Source organism: Dermacentor albipictus, chromosome 1, assembly GCF_038994185.2.
Source record: "Dermacentor albipictus isolate Rhodes 1998 colony chromosome 1, USDA_Dalb.pri_finalv2, whole genome shotgun sequence".
Taxonomy (NCBI): Eukaryota; Metazoa; Arthropoda; class Arachnida; order Ixodida; family Ixodidae; genus Dermacentor; species Dermacentor albipictus.
In genome coordinates this window covers 321,187,633-321,209,185 of record NC_091821.1, presented here as the reverse complement: position 1 = coordinate 321,209,185, position 21,553 = coordinate 321,187,633, and the positions used below count along the sequence as shown (strand labels likewise).

Genomic DNA, 21,553 nt, shown 5'->3' with positions numbered 1-21,553 from the left:
TTCTGCGTTTAATATATGAAGTAGCTATCCCGTATGAACTGTCGCAGGTCCAGATCAAGTGCACTGCGAAACGGGCGGACTTTACTGCACGACCGAACTATATATACGTTTATGCTTGCGTATCTACCGCAGCGTTGCCTGCTACCTGTGATTTAAAACCAACCAGTGGTCAATAGATCTGGCAAAACGACAACCGCCATCGTGACGGGTGATGTCGCGGAGCCATTTGTATGTGCGCTGTACGTGCCTTTACACTTCGAGCTTATGCGCGAGAAAAGAAATCGGTTCAAAACCAGATCGCGACACCAGACGACACCCGCTTTAGTTTCTCAGCGACTTGCTCTTTGGGTTGGCATTCAATCTCAGTTTTGCTTCGCATTCTCCGTTTTATACTTCTGCTAGCATGCCTTCGATCCTCCTTGGTATCGCAGCCAACCGTATCTCCTCGTCTACCTCCTAATTTCGTTACGATATTTCTCTGTCCCTTCGTCACTGAGTCCACTTCGCTTTCTTTTTTTCTTTCGACCATAATTTCGAGCTCTCCGTGATTTCAGCAAGCAACGCCCTGCCATTTTCTAGGCCTGGTCGGCCCTAGCGACCTTCATTGTAAATCCTCCACCTCTCACTCTCCGTTCGTGCTTTTCAAAAGTAATCTACGCAGCCTCGAATCCTAATGAGCGCATGCACTCCCGGCGAGCTGCTCTTCGATTAGCCGTCACCCCTAACCGCGGTCGAAGCAGTCTCCCTGCGCAACTCCCACCCCCTCCCCCCTCGTCCCTCCCCCGCCCCAGTCCATACCCCACTCCACATCCACTACGTACCACCGTTAAGTGAAAGAAGCAGCACTTCCATGTATATACGTGGACACAGTGACCATCTCCTCATGTTTGATGCGATAACAACGGCTGTTCTTTTCCAGGATAATCATGGTAATGAAGATGCAACATCGTGCGGTGGGTTATGTCATGTTTAGGTTCCATCCTGGGTTTTCATGCCAACTAGAGGTATTCGAAACACACTTTACTGGTGTTTTTAGTCGTTTTCGACGGCACAACCATCTAGATCAAATTATAGAGTCAACAGCTGGCGGCGAGAATATGCATAGTTAAATCACTTCCACACAGTCGCACGTGAAATGAAATCACGTCCGGGACAAATATGTGTTACGTAATCACCTCCGAGTTAATCTCGAGAAAGATTGAAGGCAGCGCGCAATATTATAATGCACGATCGAGGAGTTTCGGGAGGCTACAACGAGCATCTCCGATTAGATATGTAAGGCCTGTGCCTCCTGCTGCGTGCAGCGTTTGCGCGAGCGGCCACAGCCCCGTCCAAAGTCGGGTTAGAGCCGTGCTTCGAAGCACGCAGCTGGTCCAACCAGCGCGCACGCACGGGCACAAGCCCACCGCGCCGCTTCCGGAGAACTGCGACGGCCCCGGGCCCGGCCCGGGACGAATTTCCGGGAACCGAGAGCGCGAGCACCGCTTGCTACACCCACCCTCCGCTCGATACACAGGGACGCGTCCTCCCACCCGAGTCCTTCGCTTCTCGGTCGACTGTGGTTGTTCGCTTTGTTTCCAGGCCCCGTATTCCTCCCCCCTCCCCTATTTCTTCCCCCAGCTCGCCCTTCTTTCCCCAGCCTCTCCCTCGCTCCCCTCCTCCCGTTTTTGATCGGCGCGCTTCGACCCCTCGGCGCCCACGCAGCCGTCCTCATTTTTTGTTTAATGTCTTCTTTGAATGCGATTAGATTTATAGGATCGCGCACGTGACATACGTCGGAGAGCGCGCATTTGGACCACCGCCAAATTTCGGTCATTAGGCTTTCTCTACGTTCAGTTACCTTTCTTTTTTTTTTCTGTCCCGTCAAGCGAGCACAGTAGTAACTTCGGGGGTCACCAATTTGAGTTCACATTTTGGGGGGCAAGCTCAAATGACAAAACATCGAAACTGGTAGACGCAGACAGGGGTTGCTTAGAGGCGTCTTCTCTCTCGCTCTCTTTCAAAATACAGACGAGCGCATGATAGCGCAAAACCGATGTGCATACGTGCAGTTCGCTATCGTAGAAAGAAGCATGCGGCCAGCTAGCTGTTATGGGCTCATTCCTCTACAGTCGCGTCGATGTCCGTCGGGGTCGCCGGTACCCGTCGCAGGAAACCCGAAGTGCTATGCAAGAAGTTTATATATACATAAAATTATAACTAAGGACGCTGCCGCCAGCGAACGTTCAAACTCCGGACGAAGTAACGGAAGCCTAAGATAATTACCTCTCGGCACTTTGCCAACTCAGCACCAGGGAAGAATACTGCGCCTGGAAAGTGCAGTCGAACCATGTAATGATTTGCTGATGTGTAATGAATTTTGGAAGCGTCGCTCTGCAGCTAATCCTTAAACCAGCAACCTGGTAAAATAACTTCAACGAGGGAAACAGAGCGACAGATAGGGATATTTATTTGTAACAAAAACTAGAAAGTTAGCTTGCCAGCGGAACTGCAGCATTGGCGCAATTCAGCAAAGAAAAAGACGAAGGAGAAGAGGTCGAATTATCTCCAATCTATCTTCTAATTCTAACCTATCTATTCTCAAATATTCTTTGAATTCGTTTTATTTCTTTTTCTATCCGTTTCTTGGTCACTCCCCCAGAGTGAGTATGTATCACTACCTCAAAGACTCTACAACTATAGGATAAAGATCAGAGGTAAGAAGGGAAAGGCAAGCTTGGAAAGAGACGGAAGAGAAAGACACGTGTCTACCTATGCGATGGCAGTTAATTGAGGAACACCTAATACCTCTACCATTACTTCTTGGTCGCTTTTCTTTATTTATTTTTTTCGTTTATCCCATTACTACCCGATTTGTGGCCTATATCCCACAGTGGATTTGCGCCACAATGCACGAAACTCTCATCACCTTTTCGGCGTGCGTGCTCTTTACACAATGGTGCCTACCCCACTCAGGGAAGTGGCTTAAAAGATAACGGTTAATGAGCGAGAAATCTTAAAGGCAGGGTATAGATGAAGATTCTACAAAATTATTGAAGTCGGCTAATTTTAGGCACATTGATTTCCACCTCTACCATAAAAGGAAAAGGACTCGGACTGCAGTCACTTTCTTCTTTTATTAAGCGATAGCTGTTGTGGTCTCACTTTCATATAGTCGCATGATGATCGCTGGGGCCACCAGTATCCGTCGCTGGAATCCCACAGAGTGCTTCGGCGAGAATTCTATGAAAAAGAAAGAAAGAAAGAAAGAAAGAAAGAAAGGAAATGTCGCAGTGCCTTGGGAGAACTCGATTCAGCTTCAGATTTGCCAGCGGAATATTCTACCTCTCAGTCGCTCCGCCGACGCAGTAACAACGAAGCTGTATATATAAAGTGTGATTGGCTGCTTAAGCACACGTTAAAAAGATTGAGTGGCGCGATTCTCTGCGCTTACCCACAAACAGGCGCCGAGGTGAAGGACTATAATCTAAGATGGCGGCAAGAAGCGAAATATAGCATGGGGACAAAGATTCGCGTTTCTCCGCGCCTCCATCACAGGTGAGCGCCATCTACGCAAACGCGCATCTGCACATTTCTATGGACACTATACTACAGGGGCATCACTGACTAAAGCTTTCATATTTTTGTTCTGAAAGGGAAGTCGCTCTATAGCGCATGTGCAAATGTTTACTACGACGGTACTGCACGCAAAAGTACAACACTTACAGTGCATTACATTACACCAGCTTACGCGTCGGGCTCGCCGGTGCCACTCGTTTTCAAAGCGAAGAGCCTTCGTCCTGAACCGACGCAAGTGCATAAAATTCGCAATTTTATACACGTGTGAACATTACCATCCTCTGCGTGCAGGCACATGGTCATGACTACCGCAATGAGCGTACAGACCGCATTGCTCACTCTTTCTCGACACCCGTAACTCCTCCTCTTGCGCTTCCCTCTGACCCCCGCTCTGTTTTCATTGAACCCCCCCCCCCTCCTCCCCGGGGCGTCAGCTCCTTTGCCCACAATCTTCCTCGGGTGGAGTAAGTCTCCCTCCGGAGACTTCGGGCGGGGGCGGCCATTACACCAGCCATCATTTGTCCTAGGGGTCAACCACACGAAGACATTGTCGAGTGTCCGAAGTGATCCGCTCCTGCGTCTGCATTGGATGACCGCCGTTTACTTTGGACGCGTGCTCTGGGACAAAGACAATTCGCGAAAGTGTGCTCAAAAGTGTAAAAGTGAACAGTGATCAAGATGAAAACTATGAAAGATTGGCTATGGACAACACATTTTATCAGTCAATATTGCAGTATCTCTGTGAAAAGGGCCTGCGTGCTTATATTTAGCTCCATTATGACGTTATGCCGCGTGGCAAACCAAGCGCAAAAAAGAAAGAAAAACAAGGTACTATTTTATATATTTAGAGAATACTGCAGGCCAAGCAGGGCCATGCAGGAGGGGCTACAGTACAAAATAATGGAATCCAAGCAGGACAGTGATTACACACAAACAAAAAAAAGGTACAAGTACAAGAATGTCATCACTTGAATACAAGGACAACAAATGGAAAAGAAAATGATCTAGTTCCTTCGCGAAATCCGGGGACAGCAAAATGCTTTGGGGAAGACAATTCCATTCTGATACTGTTCGTGGGAAAATACTGTGCTTATATAAATTTATTCTAGCAAACAACGGCGCTAGGGAAAAATCATGCGTGCGGAGTGTTCTCGTTGAAACACGCTGGGTGCAAGAAGGTAACGTAAATTTGGTTTTCCCAGAAAGACAGTTGTGAAGAAACATGACGCGATTAAATTTTCTGCGTGCTTGCAACGTTCGTATGCTATTTCGTTTCGTTATAGAAGAGGGAGAATCTTGCGGTCGATATGTTCCATAAGTGAATCTGACTGTCTTACGCTGAATCCGTTCGAGTTGGCTGACATCTTTTTTAGTGAAAGGGTCCCATATTATTGAAGCGTATTCCAATTTGGACCTAACGCAACTGTTATAAGCTAGAAGTTTGACATTTATAGGCACTGACGCGAGTTTTCAAAAACCAGCTATGCTACCAGCCGTCCTGCGTCCCGCGCGTTTGCAGCAATGGACTAGGCCTAGAGGGGAGACACGGAACATAAAAACAATCCTGGCCTCTCTCCTACATAGTACGCCTGTGATACGTATTTATGCAATTATTTTAGCTTCGATCCCCCGCCCAATATCCTCTTCCTCACCAGGCGCTGGTAGTCTGTTTCGTGCATAGCTTCGACAGGCGCGGCACGCCTTCGGCGACGCATAGCAAAGAGGGGAGTCGGAGGCACGGTCCCTGGGAGACCCGGTGCCGTGGGAAAGGAATACGGAGAAATGCGAGGGAAGCGGGCACGAACCGGGGTCGTGCTCCCGCCATCGACCCAGCACCGCAGCTGTGACTCACGGGAAAACTATGTCGCACGCCCGTTACCTTCCTCATCGACATCTCTCTCCTCGGGAGACGGACAAGCCTCTCGGTAGGTCTTCTGGACACTCCCGCTCCCCTTCCCACCCCCTATAAGCCACTTTCGCACTCCCATATTCGCGCGCATTCTTGCGACCGCTTCCTTTCTGTTTTCTTCGGAGCGCTGGCACGGGATAGCGGAGCACCGTGCTGCCTTCCCCCTGTCTATCCGCCCCACCCCACCCCGTTATACACCGCACCGGATAACGAACCCGCCGTGCTCGACAAGCGTGAAGGGTGCCACGTGGTACGCGTCGTATCCTCCTCCGTCCGCGGCTGCTGAGTGCACAACGAAGAAATCTCGCCGCGGATCATTCGCGCAGAAGACGCCTCAGCGCTCCAGGAGAGCGCACATTAAGCCGTTATTACAGATGGGCCAAGACGGGACTGAGCTGCAGGAGGAGTAGGAGGAAGATACGGTGCATGCCACGCGCCCGCTCCCCAGCTCGACATCGAACATATTAAAGAGAACCTAAAGAGAAAAATAAGTTGACCTGTGTCAGTGAATTATTCTTCAACAATATGAACAGGTCCACTCTTACCGTTAGGCGAGGCCGAATTAGCATAAGCCAGAAAAGACGGAAAAAGCGACAGACAGGTGGCGACGCTCCCACAAAGTTCCCAGCAGCTGCGGGGCACGTGACCAATGCAGCGTTCAGGCCTCTGACGCAGCAGAGGGTGCTAAGAATCTCTGGACCCGGACAATCCGCCAATGGAAACTGACCCTTGCAACGTTTAACACCCGAACTCTCTCGAGTGAAGCTATCCTAGTAGGACTCTTTGAGGAATTTTTAGGCATTGCGCGGGATATTTATTGGCATTAGTGAGGTTAGAAGAATTGGTGAGGCTTATACAGTGCTGACAAATGGCCACGTCCTCTGCTACAGAGGACTGCCAGATAAGAAGCAGTTCGGAGTAGGATTCCTAATCTATAAGGACATAGCGGGCAACATTGACGAATTCTACAGCAGTAATGAGAGAGTAACTGCGGTCGTAATAAAACTTAATAAGATATAAAATAAAGGTAGTACAAGCCTACGCTCTAACCTCCAGTCACGACATCGAAGAAATAAACCAGTTTTATGAATATGTTGAATTAGTGATGCGAAAAGTGTAAACTCGCTATGCTGTATAGTCATGGGCGACTTCATTGCAAAAGTGGGAAAAAGGTAAGCTGGTGACTAAGCAACTGGCAACTACGGCGTAGATTCTAGGAACACTCCAAGAGAGATGTTGGTGAAATTCGCGGAAAGGAAGAAACTGCAAGTAATGCATGAACACCTTTTTCAGGAAGCGTTGGAACAAAAGGTGGACCTGGAAGAGTCCTAATGGTGATACAAGAACTTAAATTGATTTCATACTTTCTGCCAATACCAGCATAGTGCAGGATGTAGAAGTGTTAGGTAGGGTAAAGTGCAACGATCATAGGTTAGTGAGGGCTACGATTTACCTCGATTTGAAGAGAGAAAGAGTAAAATTGGTCAAGAAAAAAAAAAAGCCAACCTAGACGCAGTAAGGGTAAAAGCAGACAAATTCAGGTTGGCACTTGTAAACAAATATGCTGCCTTAGAACAGAAAGATGAAGGTGACATAAAGGCAATGAATGAAACCGTAACTAGGCTGGATTCAGAAGCAGCAATTGAAGTCGGAGGTAAGGCACCAAGGCAACCAGTAGGTAAGCTCTCCCAAGTAACCAAGGACCTAATAAAGGAACAACAAAAAATGAAAGTCTCCAACTCAAGAGATCAGGTGTAATTTTCGGAACTGTCAAAGCTGATCAACAAGGAGAAAATAAGGGATATTCAAAATTATAACGTGAGAAAGACGGAGGAAGCCGTAAAGAATGGACGCAGCACGAAATCATGTAGAGGGAAAGAAACTTGGCAAAGCACAAGCTAATAATATATGCACTTAAAGATAAGCAGGGTAATATCATCAGTAATCTCGAATATATAGTAAGAGCAGCGGAAGAATTCTATACTGACCTGTACAGTAAGTACCGTGAGGAGCCACGATACTTCCATTCCAAGATGTAATGAACAGGTTGCAGAGACGCCTTCTATAACTATCGATGAGGTCAGAAGGGCCTTGTAAGACATGAAGCGGGGAAAAGCGGCAGGGGAAGGTGGACTAACAGTCTATTTAATCAAAGATGGTGGAGACATATGCTGGGAAAACTGGCGGCCGTCTATACAAACTGTCTTTCGAGTTCAAAGCTTCCAGAGGACTGGAAGAATGCCAACATTATACTCTCCCACAATATGGGAGACGTTAAAGAATTGAAAAATTATAGGCTCATTAGTTTACTTCCAGTATTGTGTAAGATATTCACCAAGATAATCTCCAATAGAATAAAGGCAACACTCGACTTCACTCAACCAAGGGAACAGGGTGGTTTCAGGAAGGGTACTCTACAATGGATCACATCCATGTCACCAATCAGGTAATCGAGAATCTGCAGAGTGCAATGACCTTCTCTATGTGGCTTTCATAGATTACGAAAAGGCATTTGATTCAGTAGAGACACCAGCTGTCATAGATGCATTACGTAATCAAAGAGTGCAGGTCGCTTACGTGAATATCTTGGGAGATATCTACAGAGATTCCACAGCTACACTAATTCTTCACAAGAAAAGTAGGAAGGTACCTATAAAGAAAGGGGTCAGACAAGGAGACACAACCTCTCCAATGCTATTCACTGCGTGCTTGGAAGAAGTATTCAAGCTATTAAACTGGGACGGCTTAAGAGTAGGGATCAACGGCGAATATCTCAGCAACATTCGGTTTGCAGATGACATTGTCCCGTTCAGCAACACTGGGGACGAGTTACAAAAAATGATGGAGGACCTTAACAGAGAGAGTGAAAGAGTGGGGTTGAAGATTAACATGCAGAAAAAGATAATGATCAATAGCCAGGCAAGGGAACAAGAGTTCAGAATCGCCATTGAGCCTCAAGAGTCTGTGAAGAATTTCGTTTATATAGGTCAATTACGCACAGGGATATATATATATATATATATATATATATATATATATATATATATATATATATATATATATATATATATATATATATATATATGTGTGTGTGTGTGTGTGTGTGTGTGTGTGTGTGTGTGTGTGTGTGTGTGTGTGTGTGTGTGTGTGTGTGTGTGTGTGTGTGTATATAGTCACATCATAAGAAGCCAACAAACACTGACACCAAGGACAACATAGGGGAAATTGCTTGTGCTTAAGAAGTGAAATAAAGAAACAATACATCAATGGAAATTAAAGTGGATGAAAAAACTACTTGCCGCAGGTGGGAACCGGACCCACAACCTTCGCATTTCGCGTGCGATACTCTACCAATTGAGCTACCGCGGTGGCCTTTCCCCATCCACTTTCTTGGGTATTTGTGTCCTAGTAGAACCCAGAGAGGAATCCTACTAGGACACATTCTCTTAGTACCCATTCTATAACCATAACAGTTCACCGATTATCTAACCTACGCGTTACGTGACCTGCCCAGCTTCATTTCTTTCTCTTAATGCCAATTAGAATATCGGCTATCCCCGTTTGCTCTCATTTTCCACACCGCTCTCTTTCTGTCTCTTAGCGTTACGCCTAACATTCTTCGTTCCATCGCTCTCTGAGCGGTCCTTAACTTGTTCTCAAGCTTCTTTGTCAGTCTGCAAGTTTCTGCCCCATATGTTAGCATCGGTAAAATGCACTGATTGTGCACCTTTCTTTTCAAGGATAATTGTAAGCTTCCAGTCGGGAGCTGACAATTTCTGCCGTATGTGCTCGAACTCATTTCTATTCTTATGTAAATTTCCTTCTGTGTGAGTAATTTACCTATATATATATCATCAGTCTAGCATAACTGCGAGAGAAAAGTACATCAGGCTAACATGACTGCTTGAGAAAGTGCACTGAGCAGCCACACAACAGCGGTTTATAAACACTCGGCCTCCCTCGATCCCAAGGTGAGGGAAACGGCCGTCCAGTCATCGTAAACAATTCGCCTCGCTGCGGGACGACTTACACACACACTTCTTTGCGCGAGGTTCACGGTTCGGAGCCGACGTCAGACGGACTTCGTAGAACTCGGGGCTTACCTCAGGAAAGGCGCCTTTTATTCCCCGAGCTGACCCCCGCAGCGCGCCGCCAGGTGCCCATTGTCTTGCGTCTTGAACGGCGCGTGGGAAGGAGCCTCGAACTACGTTCCCGCGAGCACTCCTGCGCTCGCGGCAGACTAGGGCGGCGGTGGCGGGCTCAGTAACAATAGTTCGTCCGCCGATCGCATTCAGGCACAACGGCGACGAGGCTAGAGCGTAACGGTGGCGTTCCAAGAAAAGTTGCAGCCACTGTCGCAACTGGCTGGCAAAACTTCCACTTCAGCTGGCCGTTCTTAACAGTCTACTTTGGAGACTTGCTTCGAAAGGACGAGAAGGCGGCATTCCGCAGCCTCTTGGCGTCACGATGTCTGCTGCAGCTACTGACTTTGTGAGGAGGAAAATACGCCGAGTCAGCAACTCTTTGTCGCCGGAATGCCGAGACGAGTTCGGCGAACCAGGCTTTGTTAGTGAACTTGCCATCACCGACCTGGTCTGTCGGGAGCGGGGAATATCCTGAAGGAATGTATTTGGTGGCCCCGTTCCACGCGCCTTTCAATACGCAAGACAATGGAGAACCACGGCAGCCACTCTGCGGGTGTCAGCTCCGGGATTAAGAGGCGCCTCCCTAGGGCAAGACCCAGTTCTGCGAAGACCGTCTCGCCTCGGAGGGGCAGTGAAAGTTGTGTGGAAGTGTGTGTGTAAGCCCTCACCCTCAAAGGCGGCTCGGCTACGATGACTCTGGTCGAACGTTTTCCCTCACCTAGGGATCTAGGGAGGACAGAGTGTATTTAAAGAACTGTTGCGCGGCTCCTAAGCGTGCTTTCTCTCGCAGTCATGCTAGACTGATGAATTGCAACGTCCTTATGTAGATACTGTAAATAAACCCATATTCCTCGTTCTCGATGACAACAAGTCTATCATTTCAACAACATCCTCAGTGTGGATGAGTTGGACGACGGCATGGGCCAGCTAGCATCTAATTCATGCCCGACTCCAAACATTACAAGATCTCCCAAATGGTGTCATTCGCAGGATTATCTTCAAGTGGACACACCTCGCAGCCTGACCTGCAAGAATGTGTAGCTTGCAATATGTGCCTTAGGCATTAAGTTCAAAACTTCTTTTGTGAATTTTTCTTAAATGGTCGATTAGGCATTTCAATTTTTGTGCAAGTAATGTCCTCCTCTTCTAGTAGACCAGCTCATGGACTAGAATTGTGCTATCTGACACAGGCAATCTTTAAAAATTTTGGAATCCGTTCGCTGAAACACCCTGTAACGCATATAACAATGTGAGAGCGATCGCTCGATTGCAGTCGAGCATCTGCTTGGACATAAAGGCGAACGTATTAAATGTGGTAAAGTCACAGAAATAACTTAGAATGGGAGAACGATGTGAGTGGAACTGATGATGCCCATTTAAGACGGTCCACGCAAGAACAGGATGGACGGATACATGGAAGGGCGCTATGAGCGTCCCCTTTGAAACGGACGGAAGTGGGTTGCGCCACCAAGCTCTTACTATATTGCCTAGTGACCTACCTATGTTAAAAAAGACAAAAAAAAGGAAAAGAAAGAAAACCCACGATGAATTCCCATAACCAAACTTTTTGAACCCCTATTGTGAACTTTGTTTTTGCACGCCTCCGTTGTTTGTCGTTTCCCTACTTTTCTTCCAACAACCTTCCTATCGCCGCTTACTAATCTCTACTGCGTAAATGTTTATTTTCGCCCTGATCTCGCTGAACCCAAGGGCCTGAAGGAGGCCAGAGGTGCCAAAATCGACCGCTGGGCAGATATCTTCACATTCTAATGAAACATGCTCCATGGCTTCCCTAGCTTTACCGCAGCAAGCACATGCTTCTCCTTCCTTCTTATATCTCGCTTTATAAGTACGTGTTCTAAGGCACCTTGATCTCGCGTCGAAATCAGGAAAGAAACGATTTATGATAACTCCAAGGGAACTTTATAAATTGTTTCTTTCCTGATTTCGTCTTTTTCCTCTTAAGTAGTTACTCATGCCAGGTTTCTTTTCCATTGCCGCCATCCATGAGATTATCTCAGCCTCTCTGACTTTCCGCTTGATGGCCTTTGTCGCCATGTTGCTCACCATACAGGTCGCATACCTGTTGGTGAGCTTCCTAGTTATTTTCCTCCACTGTGAATCAATGTTCTTCCTGTATAAATACCTGAAAACACTCCCAGACTATTTACTTTCTTCAATATTCCTCAGTAGCTCTTCATAATCAATTTTACTGTGAGCTTCTCTCACTTCGAAGCTTGTCCAGCCCATGTCACTCTGCACAGCTTCCTTTGTAGTCTCCGCGTGAGCACCCAATGCGAGGCGTCCCACTGACCTTTGGTTGCCATCGAGTCCCCTGATTTCTAGCAAACAACCGCATTTCCAAATGAAAGTTTTAGAACCGTTACACCTTTCCACATAGCCCGGAGCACCTCGTACCTATTGTATCCCCACAGCGCTCTGTGTTTCATTATGGCCGCATTTCTCTTCCTCTTTGCTGATATTGTTTTTTTCCTGTGTTTCCAGATATCTATCGCCTTCGTTAGGCATATACAAAAGTATTTATATTCTTTTACCCGAGGTATTTTCCGGCCCTGAATTGACACTGTCTGTTGTCAAGAACGGCGAGTTGCGCAACAAGATTGCCACCTTGCCACCCGATTACGACAAGGGGTGCAAGACGCGCACCTCCCCCTCTCCGTCGCTGCAGCTGCGAGGCGTTCAAAGAAGCGACCTTTGCGCTGGAATCCGCCGCCTCCCTCCAGCCCCTTCGACATTGTGACGGGACGAGTTCGGTGTGTGGACAATGATTCCACGCGGAGCTGATTTGACCCGCCTGGTCAAGCTGCCGCGGGAACGGCTTATTTTTGTGCTTCTCACGGTTCGGAGTGGCTCGGAACAATGAGCGACGCGCGATCGACAACGACAGTTTCCCGGAACGGCACCCCGTGCGGTTGCCTCTGTGTACGGAATGTGTGTGCCTTTGTGTCTGTAAACTGATCTTCAGAGCAGCTGCGAGTTGGTGATGTGTAAACGAACAGCCGCCGCGTCGTAGGACCGGCGGATCGAGGGTATAAAAACTGTGGTTGTGCGAATGTTGGACACTTCTCTTGAGCAGTCATGTTAGACTGAGTCACTTCTCTCATGCAGTCCTGTTGGACTAATACTCTTTTTCTCAAACAGTCATGTTAGACTGAGTTAATTTCTGTAAATAAACCCCTTTTTTTCTCGTTCTCGATGAGAAGCAGTTCTTCACTTCATCAACGATCTCAGCGTAAATAAGTTGGACGACGGCATGGGCCAGCTACCTTCGAATTCATGCCGTACTCCAATCTTGGCAAAGGACCACGGACGAAGGGATTGAGCCCCCAATCCTGACAACTGGCTGACAGCGGTGAGATGGACTTTGCGACATGGTGCTGTATCTGCGGTGAGTGCTTGGTTTTTGCTTTGACTCTCTAGGCTTCATTTTTTGGTTGTTCTGTTTAGAACAGTAGGGAAGCTAGATTGTTGTGTGTTAGCTAGGTTGTGTTTTCCTAGCTAGATTTAGAGAGCAGAATCAAGGCAGTAAAGCAGCAGTCATGGAGTTAAGGACACTGCTGAGAGACGAGTTGTTGATTGTTGGTGAGGAACTGGGCCTAGATGTACGCAAGGAAATGCTCAAATCGGAATTATGGGAGCTAATTTCCAATCAGGCCAGTGAGCAAGATATTGAAATGGGATTGGAACTTCTCAAAAAGAGAGAGAAACGGGAAAAAGAAAGAGAAGAACGAGAGAGAGAGGAACGGGATAGAGAGAGAGAGGAACGCGATAAAGAAAGGGAGGAACGCGATAAAGATCGCGAGTTAAGAAAAATGCAACTGGAACTTGAAAGCAAACGTTTGGAGATGTCTCAAGGAAGTGAAGGCGCTCTGGGACGATCAAGTGAGGCAGAATCGTACCGCATGGACAGGCTATTAAAGCCATTTGAGGTCGGGACCGACATAGGCTTGTTCCTAAGCAATTTTGAAAGGACTTGCGAAAAGATGAACTTCGGCCCGAGTACATGGCCACAGCGGTTGCTGTCTATGTTGCCGTGTGAGGCGGCGGAAGTAATCGCCAGATTGAGTGTGCAGGATGCATATGATTATGCAAAAGTTAAGGCTAGTCTCCTGAAGAAATACCGCCTTTCAGCCGAAGCTTTTCGGCAAAGGTTTAGGAGCACAGGCAAGAAAGATAGCGAGGGCTATCCGGAGTTTGCATATAGCTTAAAGGCCAACCTAGTCGAGTGGCTTAAAAGCGCGGAAGCGTACGACAGCAGAGACATGATCATTGAATGCATGTGTCTAGAGCAGTTTTACAAAACCATTCCCCAAGCTGTGAAACTGTGGGTGCAAGACAGAGGTAATGTAAACACTGTGGAAAGGGCGGCTGAATTAGCCGAAGAGTACGCAACCCGTAGAAAGTTGAACGCCGAGGAGGGAAACTGGGACGGTCGAAATGGACCGCGGAAACCATTTCCGTTCAAAAAGGGTGCGCAAACTAGACGATCAGAGCCTGTAGACATGGCGGAAAAGCCCGCAGAAAAGAGCGAGGAGAAACTTAACGGAGAAACCACACAAAAAGAACAGAAAAGAAAATTCGAATCTGTTAGACCAATTCGCTGTTACAAATGCCACAAACTGGGACATATAGCTGTAAACTGCGAGAAGCCTAGCGTAGTTTTTTCCTACGTGGAGGAAAAGGATGAGAATATGGAACTTTTAAGTCCATATCTCCACGACCTGCAAGTTAATGGAAAACCATGCCGAGTGCTAAGAGACAGTGCCGCCACGCTGGACATTGTCCATCCGTCCTACGTGATGGTAGATGACTTCACCGGAGAAGTAGCATGGATAAAACAGGTTGTAGAAGAACACAGCGTGTGTCTGCCCATGGCCAAAGTCAAAATCAGTGGACCATTCGGGGAGCTAGAGACTGAGGCTGCAGTTTCCAAATTTTTGTCACTGCAGTATCCCTACATCTTTTCGAATCGTTCGAATCAGTTACTGCGTGACAGAGGGCTCAAACTGGGAGAGGGCATAGTACAGGCATTGACCCGAGGCCAAGCTCGTAAGATCGCGGCGCTTTCGGCTGAAAATGCTCAAGCTCCTCCAGCTGAAGCAGAAAAGGGGATAGCTTCAATACCCGAATCCGAGCTAGGCCCGAGGGACAAAAGAACAGTTGAGGAGAGCCTGCCAGTTGACCAGCTCAATGAGAGCGTAGCACTAGAGTGTCAGAGTTCTAGCCTGCAGGAAGAGCAAGCAGACGCGCTCACAAGCGAGACAGGGTCGTTGTTATCACCGGCCTCAAAGAACTTTGATCAACTCTTACGCGTGGATAGAGAGTCACTGGCAGCCGAGCAAAAGAATGATGAGAGCTTAGCTAAATTACGTGACACAGCTAAAGAAGGCATTGCTAGGCGCAACGTAACGATACATGAGAGAGGAGGATTGTTGTATCGGCATTACAGAGATCGAAAGGGTAAGATTTTAGATCAGTTAGTCATACCTACTAAGTATAGGGAGGACCTTTTGAGTCTTTGTCATGGAAATGGGTGGTCCGGCCACCTAGGCATAAACAAATCAAAGGAAAGATTGCTTATGGAATACTACTGGCCTGGCTGTTTCAAAGATGTAGAAAACTTTGTAAGATCATGCGACGCCTGCCAGCGTTCTGGTAAACCAGGAGAGACTTGGAAAGCTCCACTGAAGGTAGTGCCCTTAATAACAGAGCCTTTCAGACGGCTTGTAATAGACACGGTAGGGCCTCTTCCAAAAACAAAATCAGGCTACAGGTACTTGTTTACCATGCTGTGTCCGGCTACCAAGTTTCCAGAAGCAATCCCTTTGAAAGAGCTCAGCTCCACTGAAGTAGTAGACGCGCTTTTGACAGTGTTTGCACGAGTTGGGTTTCCAGCCGAAATTCAGGCAGATCAAGGGTCAGTATTCACGAGCGCACTGACTTCCACATTCTTGCAAAAGTGCGGGGTAAAGTTAATACACAGTTCTGTCTATCACCCTCAGTCAAACAGTGTAGAGAGGTGGCATTCGGTGCTTAAGCGAGTTTTGCGTGCGCTCTGTTACGAGCACAAGGAGGACTGGGAGAACTGTCTGCCGGCAACTTTGTTTGCTTTGCGAACGGTTCCACATGAGGCGACAGGGTTCTCACCAGCAGAACTAGTGTATGGGAGGACACTCCGGTCTCCACTGAGAATGTTAAGAGAGATGTGGGAGGAAAGAGGGGAGAGTCCAACCGTGGTTGAATACGTGCTAAATTTACTGGAACGGCTAAGCGCAACCCAAGAACTAGTCGGAAAGAACATGGCACTAGCTCAAAAGAACGCCAAATTCTATTACGACAAGAATGCGAGGCTTCGTACGTTTAACGCCGGAGACCAGGTAATGATCCTCAAACCTTCAAGAAAGAACAAGCTTGAAGTTCACTGGGACGGGCCCGTTAAAGTGTTGCACAAACTTTCAGAAACTAACTATGCTTTGAGAATGCCCGGTCGCAGGAAGGAAGTGAGGATATATCACTGTAATTTGATGAAGCCGTATGTAGAGCGGAGCGGAGTCGTTAACTATACTGTCAAAGAGCCGGATGGCATCGGTACCAAGTTTAAGGAGGATAGGGCAACCTCCAACTCTGAAATCGGCCTAGAAGAAGTAGTAGAACACTCGGTAAGCTCGCATGCTCTAAGACCCGAGCAGCTAGATGAGCTAAAAGGGGTGTTAGGGGAATATCTCGACAGATTCAGCGATCGGCCGGGTAGAACCGAACTGATAACGCATGAAATTGAGCTGACCTCTACCGAACCAGTAAGATCAAAACCTTACAGGGTGTCTCCAAGACAGAGAGAGATTATGGAGGCAGAGATACAGCGCATGCTAGAGTTGGGAGTTATTGAGCCCGCTGAGAGTGACTACACGTCACCGCTAATACTCGTAGAAACCCCTAACAAGGACCCTCGTCCGTGTGTTGACTACAGGAAGTTAAATGCGATCACTAGGGATCAGCTGTACCCGATACCCAACATTGAGGAACGAATTGAAAGAGTTAGCGCTGCTAAATACATTTCAACTATAGATCTCGTGCGGGGGTACTGGCAAGTTCCCCTTTCAGAAAGTGCCAGCCGCTATGCTGCATTCATCTCGCCTGTAGGCACTTTTCGCCCTCTCGCACTCAGCTTCGGGCTGAAGAACGCGCCGTTTAGCTTCTCTAAGTTAATGGATATTGTCCTAAAAGACTTTCAGGAGTTCGCCTTACCTTATCTTGATGATGTAGCCATTTTTTCGGACAGCTGGGAACAACACGTATCGCACCTCAAACAGGTGTTCTCACGGTTGAGGGAAGCCGGCTTAACGATGAAAGCGGAAAAGTGTAGGTTTGGTTGTTCGCAGGTTACTTATCTGGGCCATGTTGTTGGTCAGGGCATGAGACGGCCGGCTGAGCTGAAAATAGCTACGATTGGAGATTTTTCTCAGCCGCGCACGAAAACGGACGTTCGTTCATTTTTGGGACTTGTGGGGTACTATCAACGGTACATTCCGAATTACTCGCAATTGGCAAGTCCATTAACAGACGCCCTCCGAAAGGGTGCACCGAGTAACGTACACTGGGATAAGGACAAAGAGAACGCTTTCCAAAGTTTGAAGACGCTATTGGTTTCTCGCCCTGTGCTTCGCGCGCCAGACTACACAAAGGAATTCATAGTTCAATGCGACGCAAGCGACAGAGGTATGGGCGTGGTACTTAGTCAAGTCGGCGACGATAACGAGGAGCATCCTATCCTCTACGCCAGCCGTAAACTAAATGTAAGAGAGGAAGCCTACAGCGCTTCAGAGAAGGAATGCGCTTGTTTGGTTTGGGCCGCCCAGAAGTTGTCGTGTTACTTGTACGGAGCGAAGTTCATCTTCGAGACCGACCACTGTCCTCTGACGTGGCTCAATCAAATGTCACACAAAAACGGCCGCTTGCTCCGATGGAGCCTCACTCTCCAAGAGTACAACTTCTCCGTTAGATATAAGAAGGGAAAGTTGCATAGCAATGCGGATGGTTTGAGCAGGCTAATTTGAATTCTGCGTTTGGGGGTCCCGCCTAAATTTTAGGGTTACTAGTGTTAATTTTATTCAGCGAAGAAGATCCCCTCTCATTTAGCAGGATTCCCTCCATGATTGCTGAATTTGTCAGCAGGAATTTGCTTCAGAAATTGGCATAGCGAAATGCAGCATTTTTTGTTTGCTTCTGCACTTATGTTGTTGTTGTTTTTTTTGAAGCCTAGCGAGTTTAAAGTGAGAGCCAATGCACGTCATCTCGGCGCAGAGCCGTGTTGTGGGGTTCATTTTGCAGTTGCCTGTCCTTGTTGGATGTTTTGGGGCGGTGACATCAATGCACAGGTGGTCGCTGCGAGCCAAGACATCAATCCCCCCCCTGACCAGCAGCCGTTCTCTTCCTGCCTAGCGGTTGTCAGCGCTAGACAGTCGAGACTTTTCGGGCCATGGAGGCGCTGTCAAGAACGGCGAGTTGCGCAACAAGATTGCCACCTTGCCACCCGATTACGACAAGGGGTGCAAGACGCGCACCTCCCCCTCTCCGTCGCTGCAGCTGCGAGGCGTTCAAAGAAGCGACCTTTGCGCTGGAATCCGCCGCCTCCCTCCAGCCCCTTCGACATTGTGACGGGACGAGTTCGGTGTGTGGACAATGATTCCACGCGGAGCTGATTTGACCCGCCTGGTCAAGCTGCCGCGGGAACGGCTTATTTTTGTGCTTCTCACGGTTCGGAGTGGCTCGGAACAATGAGCGACGCGCGATCGACAACGACAGTTTCCCGGAACGGCACCCCGTGCGGTTGCCTCTGTGTACGGAATGTGTGTGCCTTTGTGTCTGTAAACTGATCTTCAGAGCAGCTGCGAGTTGGTGATGTGTAAACGAACAGCCGCCGCGTCGTAGGACCGGCGGATCGAGGGTATAAAAACTGTGGTTGTGCGAATGTTGGACACTTCTCTTGAGCAGTCATGTTAGACTGAGTCACTTCTCTCATGCAGTCCTGTTGGACTAATACTCTTTTTCTCAAACAGTCATGTTAGACTGAGTTAATTTCTGTAAATAAACCCCTTTTTTTCTCGTTCTCGATGAGAAGCAGTTCTTCACTTCATCAACGATCTCAGCGTAAATAAGTTGGACGACGGCATGGGCCAGCTACCTTCGAATTCATGCCGTACTCCAATCTTGGCAAAGGACCACGGACGAAGGGATTGAGCCCCCAATCCTGACACTGTTCACTGTTTTCATTGAATACCATAGCACCTGATGTTTTAGCGCTAAATTTCAGACCTAAATTCTCGCCTTCCTGTCCATAGATATCAGCTAGGCGTTGCAAATTACTTTGCTTGTTAGCTAGCAACACAATGTTGTCCGAATAAAACAAACCTGGAAGCTGCTGCTCAACTACTGTACCCGCCTGTTTGTATGAGAAATTAAACCCCTAATTATTTTCATCTAGCGCCCTTTCCATCTTCACCATGCACATTACAAACAGCAGTGGTGATAAAGGGCACCCATTCCTCAGTCCCTTGTTGATATGAGCTTTTTTCCTCGCTCCTCATCCCTTCCCATTCAACGCAGACGGCATTTTCTAGGTAAATCTCTCTCAAAAGCTGTATACAATCGTCGTCCAAGCGCTCCCCTTCTAGAATATCACACAGAATGTTGCGGTCTACGTTGTCATACGCTCCTGTAATGTCTACAAAGGCCGCATATAACGGTCTCCTTTCTACTCTGCATATTTCAATAGACTGAGCAAGGACAAATAAATTATCATCCAGACGCCTACCTATTCTGAAGCCATTCTGAAGTTCTCCCAAAATGCCATTATTATATGCCCATGCTTGCAGCTTTAATTGCCTGCATTGTTAACGTGTATAACACAGATGTAATGGTCAACGGTCAGGACACATCAATAAAGTTCTGGTCAATTGGCAATTGTCGCTAACTGAATTGAATTGAATTGAATATATCTTTATTTCCAACAGATTGTCTGGTATTAGCTTATCTTTTAGGCTTTTTTCTACTGCTTTCAACAGAGCTTCCTTACTTTTTGGACCTAGTTCATTAATCATGAGATTATAAAAGAGCATAGATACGAATAGCGCAACACTTGCTTTTTTTTCTCCATTTTTCCGCCCTCCCCCCGCAGATAACTGTCGAGTGCGAATTACGTAAGTGTTCGCCAACTATATGAATTATCGCACCATGGAAAATTTAATAGCCCACGTTGAAACTATGCAATGCCACAAGAATAATAAACGCGAAACAAGAGGCGCGCGCCGTAGCCGAAGGAGAGCGCCAGGCTGCAAGCTAGAACCCATGAGGGGTTGTTACCCTCTGGCGCACATCTGCCGACAGTTATTAGCGACAACAGCCGCGCAGACGCGCGGCTGTCGCCAGTGGGACCCACCTCGGCACGCCGTTACATTTTTTTTGCCGCCGAGGCCCGATGCCGCTGCCCTTCGTCGATCCCCTTCAGTCCGTTCGCAGCGGGCGGCCACGGAAAGAGGACGGGGAATCCGGCTCGATATGACACGATGCGACGGCGCTTTAATCCCCTACGACCTTGGTGCATCCGTGCTGGACAACTTCCCGGTTCTGACGAGCGACACCAACTGTCTGCGCCACATCGCGCGAATCACTTGTCGTGGAGTGCGCGGTGGTTGCAGCTAGCCAGAGTCGGGCGCACGGTGGTTGCACACGGTGTCGTAGGGTGGGTCCTTGATCCTCCTGAAGGAATGTTGTTGCGGACACGGGAAGACACACGGCCAACGGCACAGTAGGGCGCGGGACTACGGGTGGGAGATATTTTGGTCAGGGCGGAGGATTTTCCCTCGAGCACTTACGTGCGGGGGAGGGCAGGCCAGAAAGCGAAAGTTGCTCCAGCGGCGCAGTGACCAAGTGAGCTTTCAGCTGCGCGCCTCTCGCCACCTCATGGAACAGATGTGCACTTAGCGGCCATTCAGCCCAGCTTCCGTGACTCTCGCGCGTCGAAAATCTTGGAGGCCATGCGCTTAGCTTCGCTGAATTCTAGCGTCGCTTCAACGAAAGTAACAAATGCTTCGGTCGATGTTCGGTCGGGTTGGTCTGGCTCAAAGGCGCAGTATGCCGCGAAAATTTAATTTCGATGAAGCGGCACATCATCGGGCTAAATTAAATGAGAAAAAAAGAAGCGACAAGTTATACCGTTTCTACCAAATGTAAGCTGCCGTTTCTATGCAAAAGACGTGTTCAGCTCCCTTCGACCGAGCTGAGTGCCTTTCACTAAGATTTGACAAATGATAATATGAATGAATGCGTTGAAGATGATAACAAGCACTTAACATTCGTATGATCTCATATATTCGTATTTAGACATAGCGGTTTTGTGTGTTCCACTCATGTGGCTCCATGTAACTATATCTGAATGCAGTTTCAACAGAACGCAGTGGCACAAATGCCAATCACGTCCGCTGAATATTACGGCCTCGACAGCGAAGGTTTCCGCGGTATGTCGCCGCGTACGACAATAATCTGTTATGCTTGCTTGCCGGGCTAGTTGGTTCATTGCAAGTTATGTAACAGGCGTTTTTTTCATTCTTTCCATTCGTCGTCCCTTCCTTATTTTTTCGCGCTGTTACATAACTTAAAGTAATGTAGCATCTCATAATTCGTCGCACGTGAATAATGAATATTTTGTCTGACGTGCGTCCAACGTTTACAAGTGACAATATGCGTCCAGGACAACCTGAAAAGCTTTGGCACCGGTGACTTTTCGTTCGAGAGGTCGGGTGAAGGTTCACGTTACCCAACAACGTGAAGACTACTTTAACATTACACCAAGATCGTCATGGCTGCATCCATGAGTACATCGCAATGACATAACACTCGACTCACACAATGATTTATTTCACAT

At 47.8% G+C, this 21,553-nt stretch overlaps 1 protein-coding gene across 2 annotated transcripts in view; it reads right to left on the bottom strand.

Moving 5' to 3' along the window:
- The window catches only part of HDAC4 (histone deacetylase 4), a 337,065-nt gene extending 316,520 nt beyond the window's left edge, over positions 1-20,545 (bottom strand). For both annotated transcript variants that reach the window (XM_065453150.2, XM_065453156.2), the window contains exon 1: positions 20,069-20,545. The gene's annotated coding sequence lies outside the window, so the exon portion shown is untranslated. The remainder of the gene's footprint in view (positions 1-20,068) is intronic.
- Between the last annotated feature and the right edge of the window lie 1,008 nt (positions 20,546-21,553).